The sequence below is a fragment of the Semicossyphus pulcher genome, unplaced genomic scaffold, assembly GCF_022749685.1.
Source record: "Semicossyphus pulcher isolate SPU_LCO1_2020_fin unplaced genomic scaffold, fSemPul1.0.p SCAF_9, whole genome shotgun sequence".
NCBI lineage: Eukaryota > Metazoa > Chordata > Actinopteri > Labriformes > Labridae > Semicossyphus > Semicossyphus pulcher.
The window spans coordinates 30,219,018-30,231,511 of record NW_027211770.1 but is presented as its reverse complement, the minus strand read 5'-3'; positions in this window follow the sequence as shown (position 1 = coordinate 30,231,511).

Genomic DNA, 12,494 nt, shown 5'->3' with positions numbered 1-12,494 from the left:
GCTCAACATCTGTTAAAAGAAGCGAGGAAACGCTGAGGGGAGAGGCGAGTGGCTTTCAGTCTGGGCGGGGGACAAACTCCCTGCTCGATAAGAAAGGTGAGAGGTAAACATTGACCTGAGTCCTATCGCTGCTTGTCCACGTCCATCTTTCACTGGAGAAACTATGCAAACAGCCGGGATGCACTGATAACTCTCTTTCACTCCTAGCAGTAAAATTTAAGTATCGTCTGATAACGTGGACCAGACCTGAGGCGTCACAGTTTCTACCTTCATTTCAGGTTGTTTATCCGTCTAATCCATTCTCTATTTCAGAACAATCTGTTTCAAGGGTCCTGGATATTTAATGTTTCATTCAGGCGTTTAATTTTAGCACAGCTCACTTTGAGGTTGTGTGGATGCTGTTTTTGTCGTTTCAGTCATTCCTGTCAGGGTTTTTTCATGAGCTTCTTAAATGCTTGTGTCTGTTGCTGAATTTCCATTAAGCCAGCATCTTTTGTGGCCATCCTTTTTAGAAGTAAAGGTGGAGGTAGCATGTTGTTGTTACTCTAGATGTTCGGACCCTCTCCGTTGCTGCTGGCTCTGCAAAGGCGTCTGCTGTTATGTTGTGAAGAAGCTCGTATTCATTGCTGTATAGCTCGGAGTCCAAGACTTCCACCTCGGCGGAACAGATAGAGGGCCGGTGGACCTGTTGTTGGATTCTTTCGCCTTTCTATATGCAGTTTTCAAATGTCTTGCCCTTGCACTGCTGCCATGAATGTTAGAATCCATTGTTAACCATGTCCTGTGAAATTCCCTCCTAAACGGTCTAGCTTTCACTGGCCTGACTCCTAGGCCCAAGGGAAATGAGGCAGCGGGTCTCCTTGGTACTCCGTCCACGAGAATCCATGTTGCTTTGTTGTCTTCAGTTGCTGCCTGGTTGTTATGTTATTAGTACGTGTTTCCGCTTTCAGAGGGGGCGTTGTCTTCTTCTATTTTGGTAATTGGCGGACTACCACAGATGACCACATGAGGGCCATCCTTCAATGTTGCCCAGGACACATGTGCGTACACACTGCCAGACGTATGTGGATATTGCATCCCAGACCACCGCCGCATGTGGCCTGAGTGATCGGATCTGAATGCATCCTCAATCCATTGGGACTATTTTCACACCTGTACTTAAGGCTGTCCACTTGTGATCCGATCGCGAAAACCACGTTACTACCAAATGTGAACTGGGTCATAGATGTATAGAGTACTCTTGCTGCCAACATTGCCAACCGTGATGAACTGATGTGTCTTTGGCAAGTCTTTAGCTAATTTAACTTAACTTTTTGGAAAAAAGATAGATTTCAGAGATCATTTAAAGTAACCAGCTACCTTATCACATTTCATTTCTAATAAAAATGTTCATGCAGAACATGTCTTACTATATGACAGAAGTTGTTTTTCAATTATATGCAGGCAAATATAACGTTGCTTTTCAGTTGATACATTACGTTGATCATTAACGATGTGTCTCTCCATTCGTGCGGCCATTGTTGTGTGACGTCAGAAATCTGATTCTTGTGAATTCGGGGTAGATGAATCTGCTCTGAGTTCGCAAGTAGGAACTCTGACTTTGACTGGCTTTCCAGAGCAATTTCCCTAGTCGGAGGTTGGAAAAAGTTGACTTCCGAGTTGTCTGGAACGCAGCGTCTGAGCATGTGGCTTTCACATGACCGTTCACATGACCCCTGTCGAACAGGCAATGCCGGTTTCTTCTGACAATGATCTTTCCCCTACCTTTACTAGGCAGTTTTTTTAGCCACACTAACAGCAACGGCAATGTTTGTGGCAAGATATATATGGTTGATTATCATTGAATTCTGTACAGATATAAATGGTGTCCAGAGGATGAGTCATAATGACTTTCATGAGCCTCTGACTTTACCTCAAGCTTCACCAGCAAGTTGAAATTTATGGAGGGAAACGTTGAGTCATCCGTGGCTTGTTGGGTGGATTGCCATAAAATCCAGAACTTACATCAATGTCTCCCTCAGGATCACTTGTTATAATCATATTTATCTTTATCATGTATCTAGCCTCATGTTAGTTGTTGCCATTGCCACGAGGCATCGCCGCCCTAATGTAAATATGGGTTGTACTAGCCTTACTGGCAGATGATGTCAGCCTGTTAGGCAGGCAAAGAGGAAGAATATGGGCCTAATCCCTCATTCTGAGCTCCTGGTGACAACTGATAAAAGCAAGTTCATGGATAGAAAACACCATATGTGGACCTATACCTGGAATGTTCAGTCTATTGGTCAGTGTACCGTGGTCTGGATTGGTTCCTACTGTAATACCTAAGGTCTCTATGCATCCATATGGTCTCTAACTGGGTGGACCGTCCCTTGTTGATTGGATCTTATTGTCAGATTTGGGTTTTCCATGGGTTAGTTTGTTTTGGATCCAAGATCAGTGCTGTAAGAAGGCTGATTTTAATGAAAGATCAAGTCAACAGCCTGATCACCCTGGTGCTGGTCCAGCGTCCTGATGGTTTTCCCCCAGTAAACAACGATAAGCTCTGTTGGGCAGACATGATCAAGGGAGCTGGGAAACAAAAATGGGAGGACAAAGCAGTAAAACCACAGAAGGTTTTACTTCAGTTCAAACAAAAAGTGGAAGGTAATACAAGCTGACCCGTCTGTTAATGGCTAACTGGATCAGTACACATGTAGACACACATGCAGCACTACTGCACGAAACCTGTTTGCAAACATATGGATGTGCACATAAAAAGGCATCACTACAGGAGAGCAATGGCCTCTCCACAATCTCATTTTCTAATTTGGTCTGTTCAACTATCCTCCACTCCATAAGAAGAATCCAGTCCTTAAAATAGAGATTTACTACGCTGTGATGTCACAGAACACACAGTCATGTATGGATGTGTAAACACTTTCCAACAACTGAGGCTCCAAACATGAAGTCAGGATATTGAATCTCTCTGTGACTCTCACTGCTGATAAGATCCATACAGCACATTTCCTGTCCATCTGAGTCATAAACGCACAATCGGCCTGCTAACATACGGCACAGTTGTGTTTGACTTGGACTGCACATGAGAGTTATTTTGAATTTAATGACACGTGAAACAGACCGGGGACGGAGGGAAGGCTTTGAAACAGTTTCCAGTATACTACTATATATAGCTGCAGAGATCTGGATACACCAAGAACCATGGGAGAGCTTGGAGCCAGATACTTAAAAAATGTTGAATACATCTGTTTCATGGAGGGTTAATTTCCTTACATGACAGCCATGATGCTAGCATGAATTACATTAGCAAGGTTTGTTTTTTTAGAAGCATAACACCTACAGCACAAGACGGATTGAATTTCCCAGAAAATCCCTCAACCAATGCAACCACAGAGGTCCTTTGTTCCTTCCCCTGTAATACAACCCAACTGTGTTTTCTAAATAAGAGTCACGGACGACTGGAGTCAACATGTCCACATGTTTGGAACACGCTAACATTGTAAAACTTGGTTTTACAAGGCTGTACGGTGGTGCAGTGGTAAGTGCTGTCCCCTCACAGTTAGAAGGATCCTGGTTCAAATCTTGGTTTCTAATGAAGTGGACCTTTCTGTGTGGAGTTTGCATGTTCTTCCAGTGCATGTATGGGTTCCCTCCTCCCACAGTCCGAAGGCATGCTCGTTAGGTCTCTATGTGTCAGCCCTGTGATTGCCTGGTGATCAGTCCAGGGTGTAACCCCGTTCCTCACCCAATGACAGCTGGGATCGTCTCCAGTACCCCCGCGACCCTGAACAGGATAAGCAGTTCAGATAATGGATGGATATTCTTTTCTAGGCATTGATATGAAACCGATACAATAAGTATTGGTTGTGGGTTAAAACAAGAACGCTGGTCACATGTAAGTTAAATCTGTGGGTAAAGTATGCCACTTAAATTATGTTACTTATTAGATGTTATGTGCATATGTAGCATTGGGTAACTCTGCAAGTCTTCTGCGTGAAAGTCCTGTGTTTGTTTGACTCATCCATCGCCCCTGACCATCACTGCAATGGACTTCATCGCTCTAATAGTACAACACCTTGCCTCTTGTAATTATTACTAACTACTACTACCAACCTAAATGTTGCACAGACGATCTATACGGTCATATTTTTGGTGCAGACACTTGAATTTTCACAGCAAGAGAAAAAAACAGTTGATTTTTGATATGTAAAAATCTGTTGTGCTTTTATGCTGAAGAAACATGCAAACACACAGGAAATGCAGTTCATGATCTATATCATGTTTTATGTTTTCAATAGGGCAACAACTTTCTTATATTGCTTTATTACAGATATCTAAATTGGTGTATTTATCATAAGATCAATAGGAAAGAAATTGCATTAAAAGAAAGAAATGTTAGAGGCAGCTTTAGATAGTTTGACCACCAGAGGGCCCTGCAGACTGCATATTAAAACAAAACATGCATATTCATAGATTCTTTTAAACTCCTACTTTATTGGTATCAGCTTCAAAATAAGGCAGGCTATGGGAATTATGTAGATTTACTTTGACCACACACAACCAACAGTGCCTATAATATAGCTGCACTATAACTACATGAACTACAATATCCTACTGAGGGCTTCCATCACACCTGTGCTGAGCTTAAAGTCCAGTCTTAATGGCTGGACCTTTAAAAGCATATGACTGTGTCATACTCAAACCATCAAAGAGGGGATGGATGCCAGTTTAGCAAAAGATATCACAAAGAATTTTTCATTTATTAAACATGAAAGACATGTAAATGTTTCCATACTGTCTAAAATCCAAATGTTAGCAGGTGATGATGCAGCTGGGTTAAAAAATGTTTACCCACATGTCACCTTTCATCAGGGCTGGCAGTAGTTCAAGGCAAATATATTGGGATTATGTTGAAAAAGGTTATGAGCAGCTTGTCTTGAAGGTAATGAAGGCCTAAAATGTATCCTTAACCTTTGTACCAGGTTGGTGAAATTTGACAAAGGCTGGAGTGTAGAGTCGAGGTATAAATGCAGCAGGAGCTTAACGAGTGGATGGGTCGCAGGTGTGCTGGTTGATTGGCAGCAGAAGGTGAAGGAGAGCCAATCCTAGATAAACACAAGCACAAAGAGACAAACAGGGGACCACAGGAGACATCAGAGTCTAACGGGACCACCAGTTTGTTGTGTCCCTGTGAGGACTGATTCTGGTCACCTTTAAGTCTGTGTCTCCATCTGCTGGTCAGTCACTGTACTGCAGGGCAGAGCCAATGTGAGCCATCCACTGGTATGCCTTTGACAAGAAAATGCTTATTTGTTTTTCACCTTTTCTATTACGGCATTTCAGTAATTTTTAGTACATATTTATGTTGATTTCACTATTTTAGTGACATTAACATACACTATATAACACACATTAAAACATATGTAGAATGGCTGCTATGATTCGAGCAGACATTTTAATGTTTGTTTCTTGTATCCCTGACCTTTTTATTAATACCCAAGATGATTAACTTTGCAGACCTTTAAATGTCATTATATGTCATTTAAAAAAAAAAAACCTCCCTACCCGATTCTTCTGATCTATATTGCTTATGTAAGTATCCATCCATCCATTATCTATAGTCTTACAGCTTATCCTGTTCAGGGCCAATCCCAGGTGGCATTGGCGGGGTCATAGGCGGGGTACACCCATGCCTGATCACCAGTCAATCACAGGGCTGACACATAGAGACAGACAACCTTTGATAATCACATTCACACCTACGGGCAATTTAGAGTCACCAATGAACGAGCATGTCTTTGAACTGTGGAGAGAACCCACGCATGAACAGAGAGACGCAATGCATGCACAGGGAGAACATGCAAACACCACGCAGAAAGGCCCCCTGTCTGACCCTGGATTTAAACTAGGAACCCTCCAGCTGTGAGGCAACAGCGCTAACCACTGCACCACAGTGCCGCCTTATTCAAGTGTGAATATTTTTTTTGTGTTTGGAAATCCAGCCTCATTAGGACGATGAGCACTGTATGATGGTCCTTTGTTTAGGTTTGATGTATGAGTTCATTTTTCAGTAATTGGCTTTTAAAATTGAAATGCCCTGAGGTGTAAAATGTCTTTAATAACTTAAGATCTGTGAAGTCTGTGGATAACCCTCACAAGCTTTGGGACATTTGGCCCAGCAGTTCATGATGAAATGTGTTTGTGTTGTTGAGAAAACTGGGGGAAAAAAGATTTAAATTTAAGAGAGAGAAGACCAGATGCTGATGACACGAGAGATTAAAATGATGACATAGCTTTGATTGTGAAAACACAAAAGCAGCATGGTGTTAATATATTTGGGACAAGCACTAATAAAGCTTAGAATGTAAAATCACGTACCCCCCAAAAAAGTATTTGTAGATTTATTCAGGAGGAGAGGACACTGTTGGCCACACAGATCATGCGATGCACGATATTGTTTTTTTTGCCGATATCTAATATTCTCATATTTTCCAACCCTTTTTGTCGATTTCGATACCAATATATTAGGCACGTTTTTTTCCAACCTAAATGCTGAGAACATCAAGTCTCCCCTGTAGTGGAATTGATATCATGCCTACTCTTATTGTAGTGGCATGACATCTTGCACCCTTCTTCACGCTTGACGGAAGAGGCGTTGTACAGAAGGTCATGTGTCTGATCGCTCACATTTCTGAGTGCACCTAAATGCAGCATCCCCCTGAAACACGGCAGAGAGGGAGACATGCCCGGACTTGTTTACTGCACCTACTACGGAGACATCAGTGATCTCTGACGGACTCTTTTTTTTTTTTTTTTTTTTAAAGATTATTTTTTTGGCTTTTTGCCTTTATTAGATAGGACAGCTGAAGAGAGACAGGAAACATGGGGAGCAGAGAGGGGGATGACATGCACCAAATGATCGGCAGACCGGGAGTCGAGCCTGCGATCAGTGCGTCGAGGGCTGTAGCCTCTGTATATGGGGCGCCTGCTCTACCGACTGAGCTAAACCAGCGCCCCCTGATGGACTCTTTTTATCGTTTGTGCGTCCATGAATATGTGAGTTAGTTTTGCACTGATGTTTATGTTACTCTCTGTTAGCGTCGGCTTTGGCCGCGGGTGTATTGTCGGCGTGTTTGATGTTGTTAAGTCGGTAAAATGACGAGAATGTGAGCTAACTGTTAGCTAGTTAAGAGCTGTGAAAGTTGTTTAACTTTAGCTCGAGTTTCTGTGACTGTTTAGTCTTTATTTGTATATTGTTGATAACTTTACACAGGCAGTGTGCGCGTGCACTTGTGGCAAGTTAATGTTGTAGCATTACATCAAGCTTTTTTAGGGAATCATCAGCATTTAGGCAGAATTAAAGCGTTGTTTTATCGATGGAAAATATTGGCAGAAAAATAACATATCTGCTAATGCCGATATGTCATTTTCAAGCCATAATCTGCAGATACCGAACGTGCCATCCCTAGTTCTTAGCATCAATTTTAATATTAAATGACAAAATGACTTCATAGACGTCAACAGATAAGAGAGTTCACATTTTATAAAAAGAGAAAATTACACTGACATTTGGAATGACTCAGGTTCAAATCAACTTTGGCTGCTTGACATTCATATTTAGAGTTTTATTTGCCACCAAAGATGACGACAGTTTGATCTTGAGAGTAGAAGAAGCTGCAGACAGCGATTTCGGTGAGCACAGAAACAAACTCTTCAAAGTCCACTCCACCGTCCTGATTCTGATCCAGTTCGGATAAGATCTCTCCCGCCCTCAGAGCGTCCCTGCTGGCCTTTGACGAAGAAAAAGAAAGCAAATGAAGGATTTCTTAAAATGTAATCCTGTGATTTTAACATCAACACACTGGGCTGAGTTTGAAGTCTCAGTGAGAAAGTGAGAGTGAGTGAAGAACCTGCAGGTATTCGCCAAGCTCTGCATCAAACAGCTTCCTCATCTCCCCCCTGCTCAGGTGGTAGCTGTCACCTTCTCTGTGAGAGTGGCTCCTGAACACAGCAATGAGCGTGTTCATGGCTTCTTCCAGCTTTCTCATCTTTAGCCCTGTGAATGTCTGTGAAGTAAGCGTCAATCAAAGTGATGATGCTAAAGTCTTTTAAGCCGATAAAATCCCAGTCGATACTTTCGAATCTTACAGAAATACATGTGAAGACCATAGCTTCCTAACACAACATTATGTGGAGGTGCACAAAAAACTATAAGCACCATACAGACAAGGCTGGTTGAAAGATACTTTTTCTTGGTGAGTTACTTACATCATGTAGCCGACTGTAACAACATTTTTCCCAAACATAAACTTGCAGTTTTGGTGCCTAAACTGAGACTATATAAAAATGTTAAAGACGTAAAAGTAAAGGCTTTCTTGTTCTCCCACTTTGCACTGGCATCACCTCCGTGCTGCTGGGTCAAATCTTTGCTCATAGAGTGCCACCGAGATGTAATGCGATGTAAAGAGGTTGAGGTACCAAATTTCCATATAGGAAATGTTTAGGTATTTCACTGGATCACTAAAACATGGGTAGTGGTGCAAGAGGTAAAGTCAGATCACCAAAGTCTGTATGAATTTTCCTAAAATTCTCATATCAACCCAAAACTGTTGAGATATTTCACTGAGGACGGGATGCCTTTACAGGAAACTCCAGGAAATCAGATAAGACACATGTCTGTCAGAGCTAATCTTTCATTCAAATCCAGGCAGATGAACCATGTGTTCGATTTTAACCGAGTTAGTTAAGTTTGTTAAAAGTTAGTTAAACCAGTGCACAGATAACTGAGCCTATCACCCACACATTCCACGGGCCACCATTTCTAACGATGAGCAGATTAACATCAAAATGCAGAACAGAATAAAATGCATAGACATATAAGTATATAAGAGGTGAACGTATCCAGCTTGATGTCTCCCATTAGTTTATGACTACAGTTTTAAAGTCTCCAGTTTGGCATGTTCACCGTCGCCATCTTGTTTTTTTGGAGCCAGAAGTGACCATATTTGGACCAGGGTGGATACACACTGCTGCACCCCTATCCTGGTTGACAAATCACCGATGGTAGTTACTTGATAATCACATGGTAGCCCTGCTCGAAAGCATACCCCGCTTTATTGTCTGTTTGACTTTTAATGGGAGCATCATTTACAAAATGAACATCAGGCTGTATTCATGAACACTTAAAACTAGCGACCATAACCTCCATCCATCCATCCATCCATTATCTGCCACTTATCCGGGGCCGGGTCACGGTGGCAACAGGCTCAGCAAGGTGAGCCTCCCGGGGGATTCCGTGGTGTTTCCAGGCCAGACGGGATATATAATCCCTCCAGCGAGCTCTGGGTCTGCCCCGGGGTCTCCTCCCAGTTAAACGTGCCCGGAAAACCTCCAAAGGGAGGTGCCCAAGGAGGCATCCTAACCAGATGCTCGAACCACCTCAACTGGCTACTTTCGACGCGAAGAAGCGGCTCTACTCAAAGTTCCCCCCGGATCTCTGAGCTCCTTACCCTATCTCTAAGGCTGAGCCCAGACACCCTCACTCGTGAACAAGACCCCGAGATACTTAAACTCCTTCGCTTGAGGCAGAGACTCACTCCCCACCCGGAGGGGGCAATCCAGAGAACCGTGGCCTAAGACTTGGAGGTGCTGACTCTCATCCCAACCGTGTCACACACCCTGAACTCATTAGTAAATGTTTTTACTGAAGTGATGAATCTAGTGGGAATTAGGATCTTTTTCTCAAAGTACACTCAAACTTCTGCCCCCTGCTGGCCGTTAGAAAGATGCAGGTTAAAGTCTGTTTTGGCTTGATTTTTTAGTCTGATGAGGCTACGTCTACTTCTTATAGACAGTCTATGGTTAGTACAAAGTAATGTACATGCTGTGCCACTTGATGGCACTGTTGATGCGTGGTCAGAAGGCTTCTTGTTGGTTGTTATGACTCTTGACGTTCCTCTCTGTGTGCCCTCTTCTCTCTATCTCTGCCCGACAAAGCGTATCGCTGCTTTGCATTTTACAGTCCGTGCTCGCGGCTGCAGTATCAGGCCACCAGAGCTTGTGTTCCTGACGGGTTTCAGCATAAAAGGCTGTCAGACAAGCTGCTGTTACATAATTGAAGACGACTTTGTAAGGGTCTGTATTGAGTTTCTCCAGACTGCATTATGTGAGTCCGATGGAGGGCCGTGTTTAATAGTTCTTCGTCGTTCTGGTGATAATGAATACAAAGGATGTTAGGCCCACTCAGTCAGGCTGAGAGATTCTGTCACATGTCTGAGCTGCAGTATGAGTCAAGCTGTGCTTTTCAGTAAGATGATTGGATTCGCGTGAATCAGTTTTACCTCTGTTCCTGCTGGAAATGTAGAGAAATACCTCAAAGATGTCCTCAGTGTTGAAGGAAGGACTTTTCTCTCTCTGCGTCTTAGAGGAATAAAACAGCCCTTATCTTGGTGTCTTGTATTTTAGGCTATTAACTCAAGTTTAAAAGAGTTATCAATATGTGCCACCATGCACACTTTGCACCAGATTATATCAGCCGATTGCTTCAGAATTCATCACTTTGACTCTTAGAGGAGGGTTCAAAGGAGTGGGTGTCGATCAGGAAAAACACCACAAGGGAACAAGGCTTCAGAAGAAAGAAATCTGTGTCAGTGAATCCTCATGCAGTTGTTTGTGTCATATATCTGTGGAGAAATATCCAACATGCTCTTATCGCAGGTCACCAAATACCGGCACTTTGTCACGGCTCTTGTTTGTTTTCTCGAACTGATGCAGGTCTGTTTTCTCATTTTAAACGTGTTTAAAGTTGTTATCTCGAAGATAGTTTTGTTCTCTTTGGCGCCACCTGTGGCGATAAGCAGTAATTGCGGGAGCACACTTCCCAGATATCCAGACAGTGCTGCACGTCCACGGTTGGCTCCGGTTGTAACTCTTGATTTTCCTGGCTGACGGTCGCTTTCCTTTTCAGACTGTTTGCTTCATCTGAACGTCGAGTTTGTTTCTTCTTCTTTGGATTTTCACTTCTTGTTGAAGTTGTATCTGTAGTCATCCATCTTTTCTTTGTTTGTTCAGCCATAGTAGATTACTGTTTACTCACAACACTTGCAGAGACCGGAAAAGCAGCCACTTAGCTCCGCCTACCCTCTCTGGCAGACCAACCACTGCTGGGGGAGGGGTAACGCGTCACTAACTGGGCGCAGCGTTAGCAGAGTTACAACCGGAGCCAACCATGGACGTCTGGTTAAATTGGGAAGTGTCCTCCCGCAATAGCCGTTTATCGCCATTAGGGGGCGCCCAAGAGAAGGAAACATGTCAGTTTAACGTAATAGAGTAGTATAGATCTGTTGTATATTTTCGACTTCTTCCTGTGTTTTAACAACCTATAATATCATTTGAAGCAGAATACAGGACACACTGGGTTGGGAGCTGCAGTATGATTGAAATGTGTTCATCAGGGTTCGTGTCATTTACAGACTCAGCCTCATTTTTCTGACTCATTTCAGAAGAACTGCGTAATCGACTCAGTCAGGAAATGGAATCATTAGGTAAGCACCTGATATGCATCCTGTGTATACAGAGACGGGACCAATTCAGAGAGAAATTCAAATGGTTTGCAAATGCACTCGTAATTGCCTAAACGCTTCAGTTGGTTGCCTCCATAAATGTCTGTTTTATCAGCTAGGCAAAGTGACTTTACAGTATTGGTTGTTTAAAATGAGCAGCCATAATGTGACCGATGAATGAAAGCTGACGTCTCACAGCCTCCAGCTCCCTCGGAGCATTTTGATTCAGCTGCAAACAGAAGGGCTGCTGTATGAGCTGTGTTCTGTTGGACAGGAAGGAAGGGATCATGGAGGGACAAGCGGGCTGAAACTAATTACCCCCCAGTCAGACATGAGTTGTTTCACTAAACATTAAATGGGTTTGTACAAAAACTTTAAATACAATGTTACATAATAATGTTTTGCAAGCTTTTATTCGTACAAACTTTTCTTTCAGGAAACATTTGTTGAAAGCTTCCATCAGAGCGTGGATGCATCTGCAGCCGAGTGTCTCTGCTGCCCTCTGGTGGTGGCAGGTTATAGTGGCCGTAGTATCAGGACACCAGAAGCAGTTTTTCTTCATTTACACACGGCTGTCAGACAAGCTGCTGTTACATTATTAATCCAGCTTTACACCTTCAGATTCCTGCATTCAGTTTCTCCCGACTGCATTATGTGCTGCACTATAAAGGGGCTGCATTTAACCTTAAAGCATTTGTTGCCCTACTTGGGCTGATAAATGAGGACAGAAGATGTTAGACGGCTTGTTTCATGCTCTGTAACATTGTCTCACATCTGTGTTGGAGTTTGAGACTAGCTGTGCATTTTATGACACTGCATTGTCATCATGTTTAGATGTATTTTAGAGTAAAATGTTAATATCTTTAGTGTCCATTTTGATGAGCATGAGCATACAACCATAACTCACACGTTGGATAATATAGTGTGTTGTAT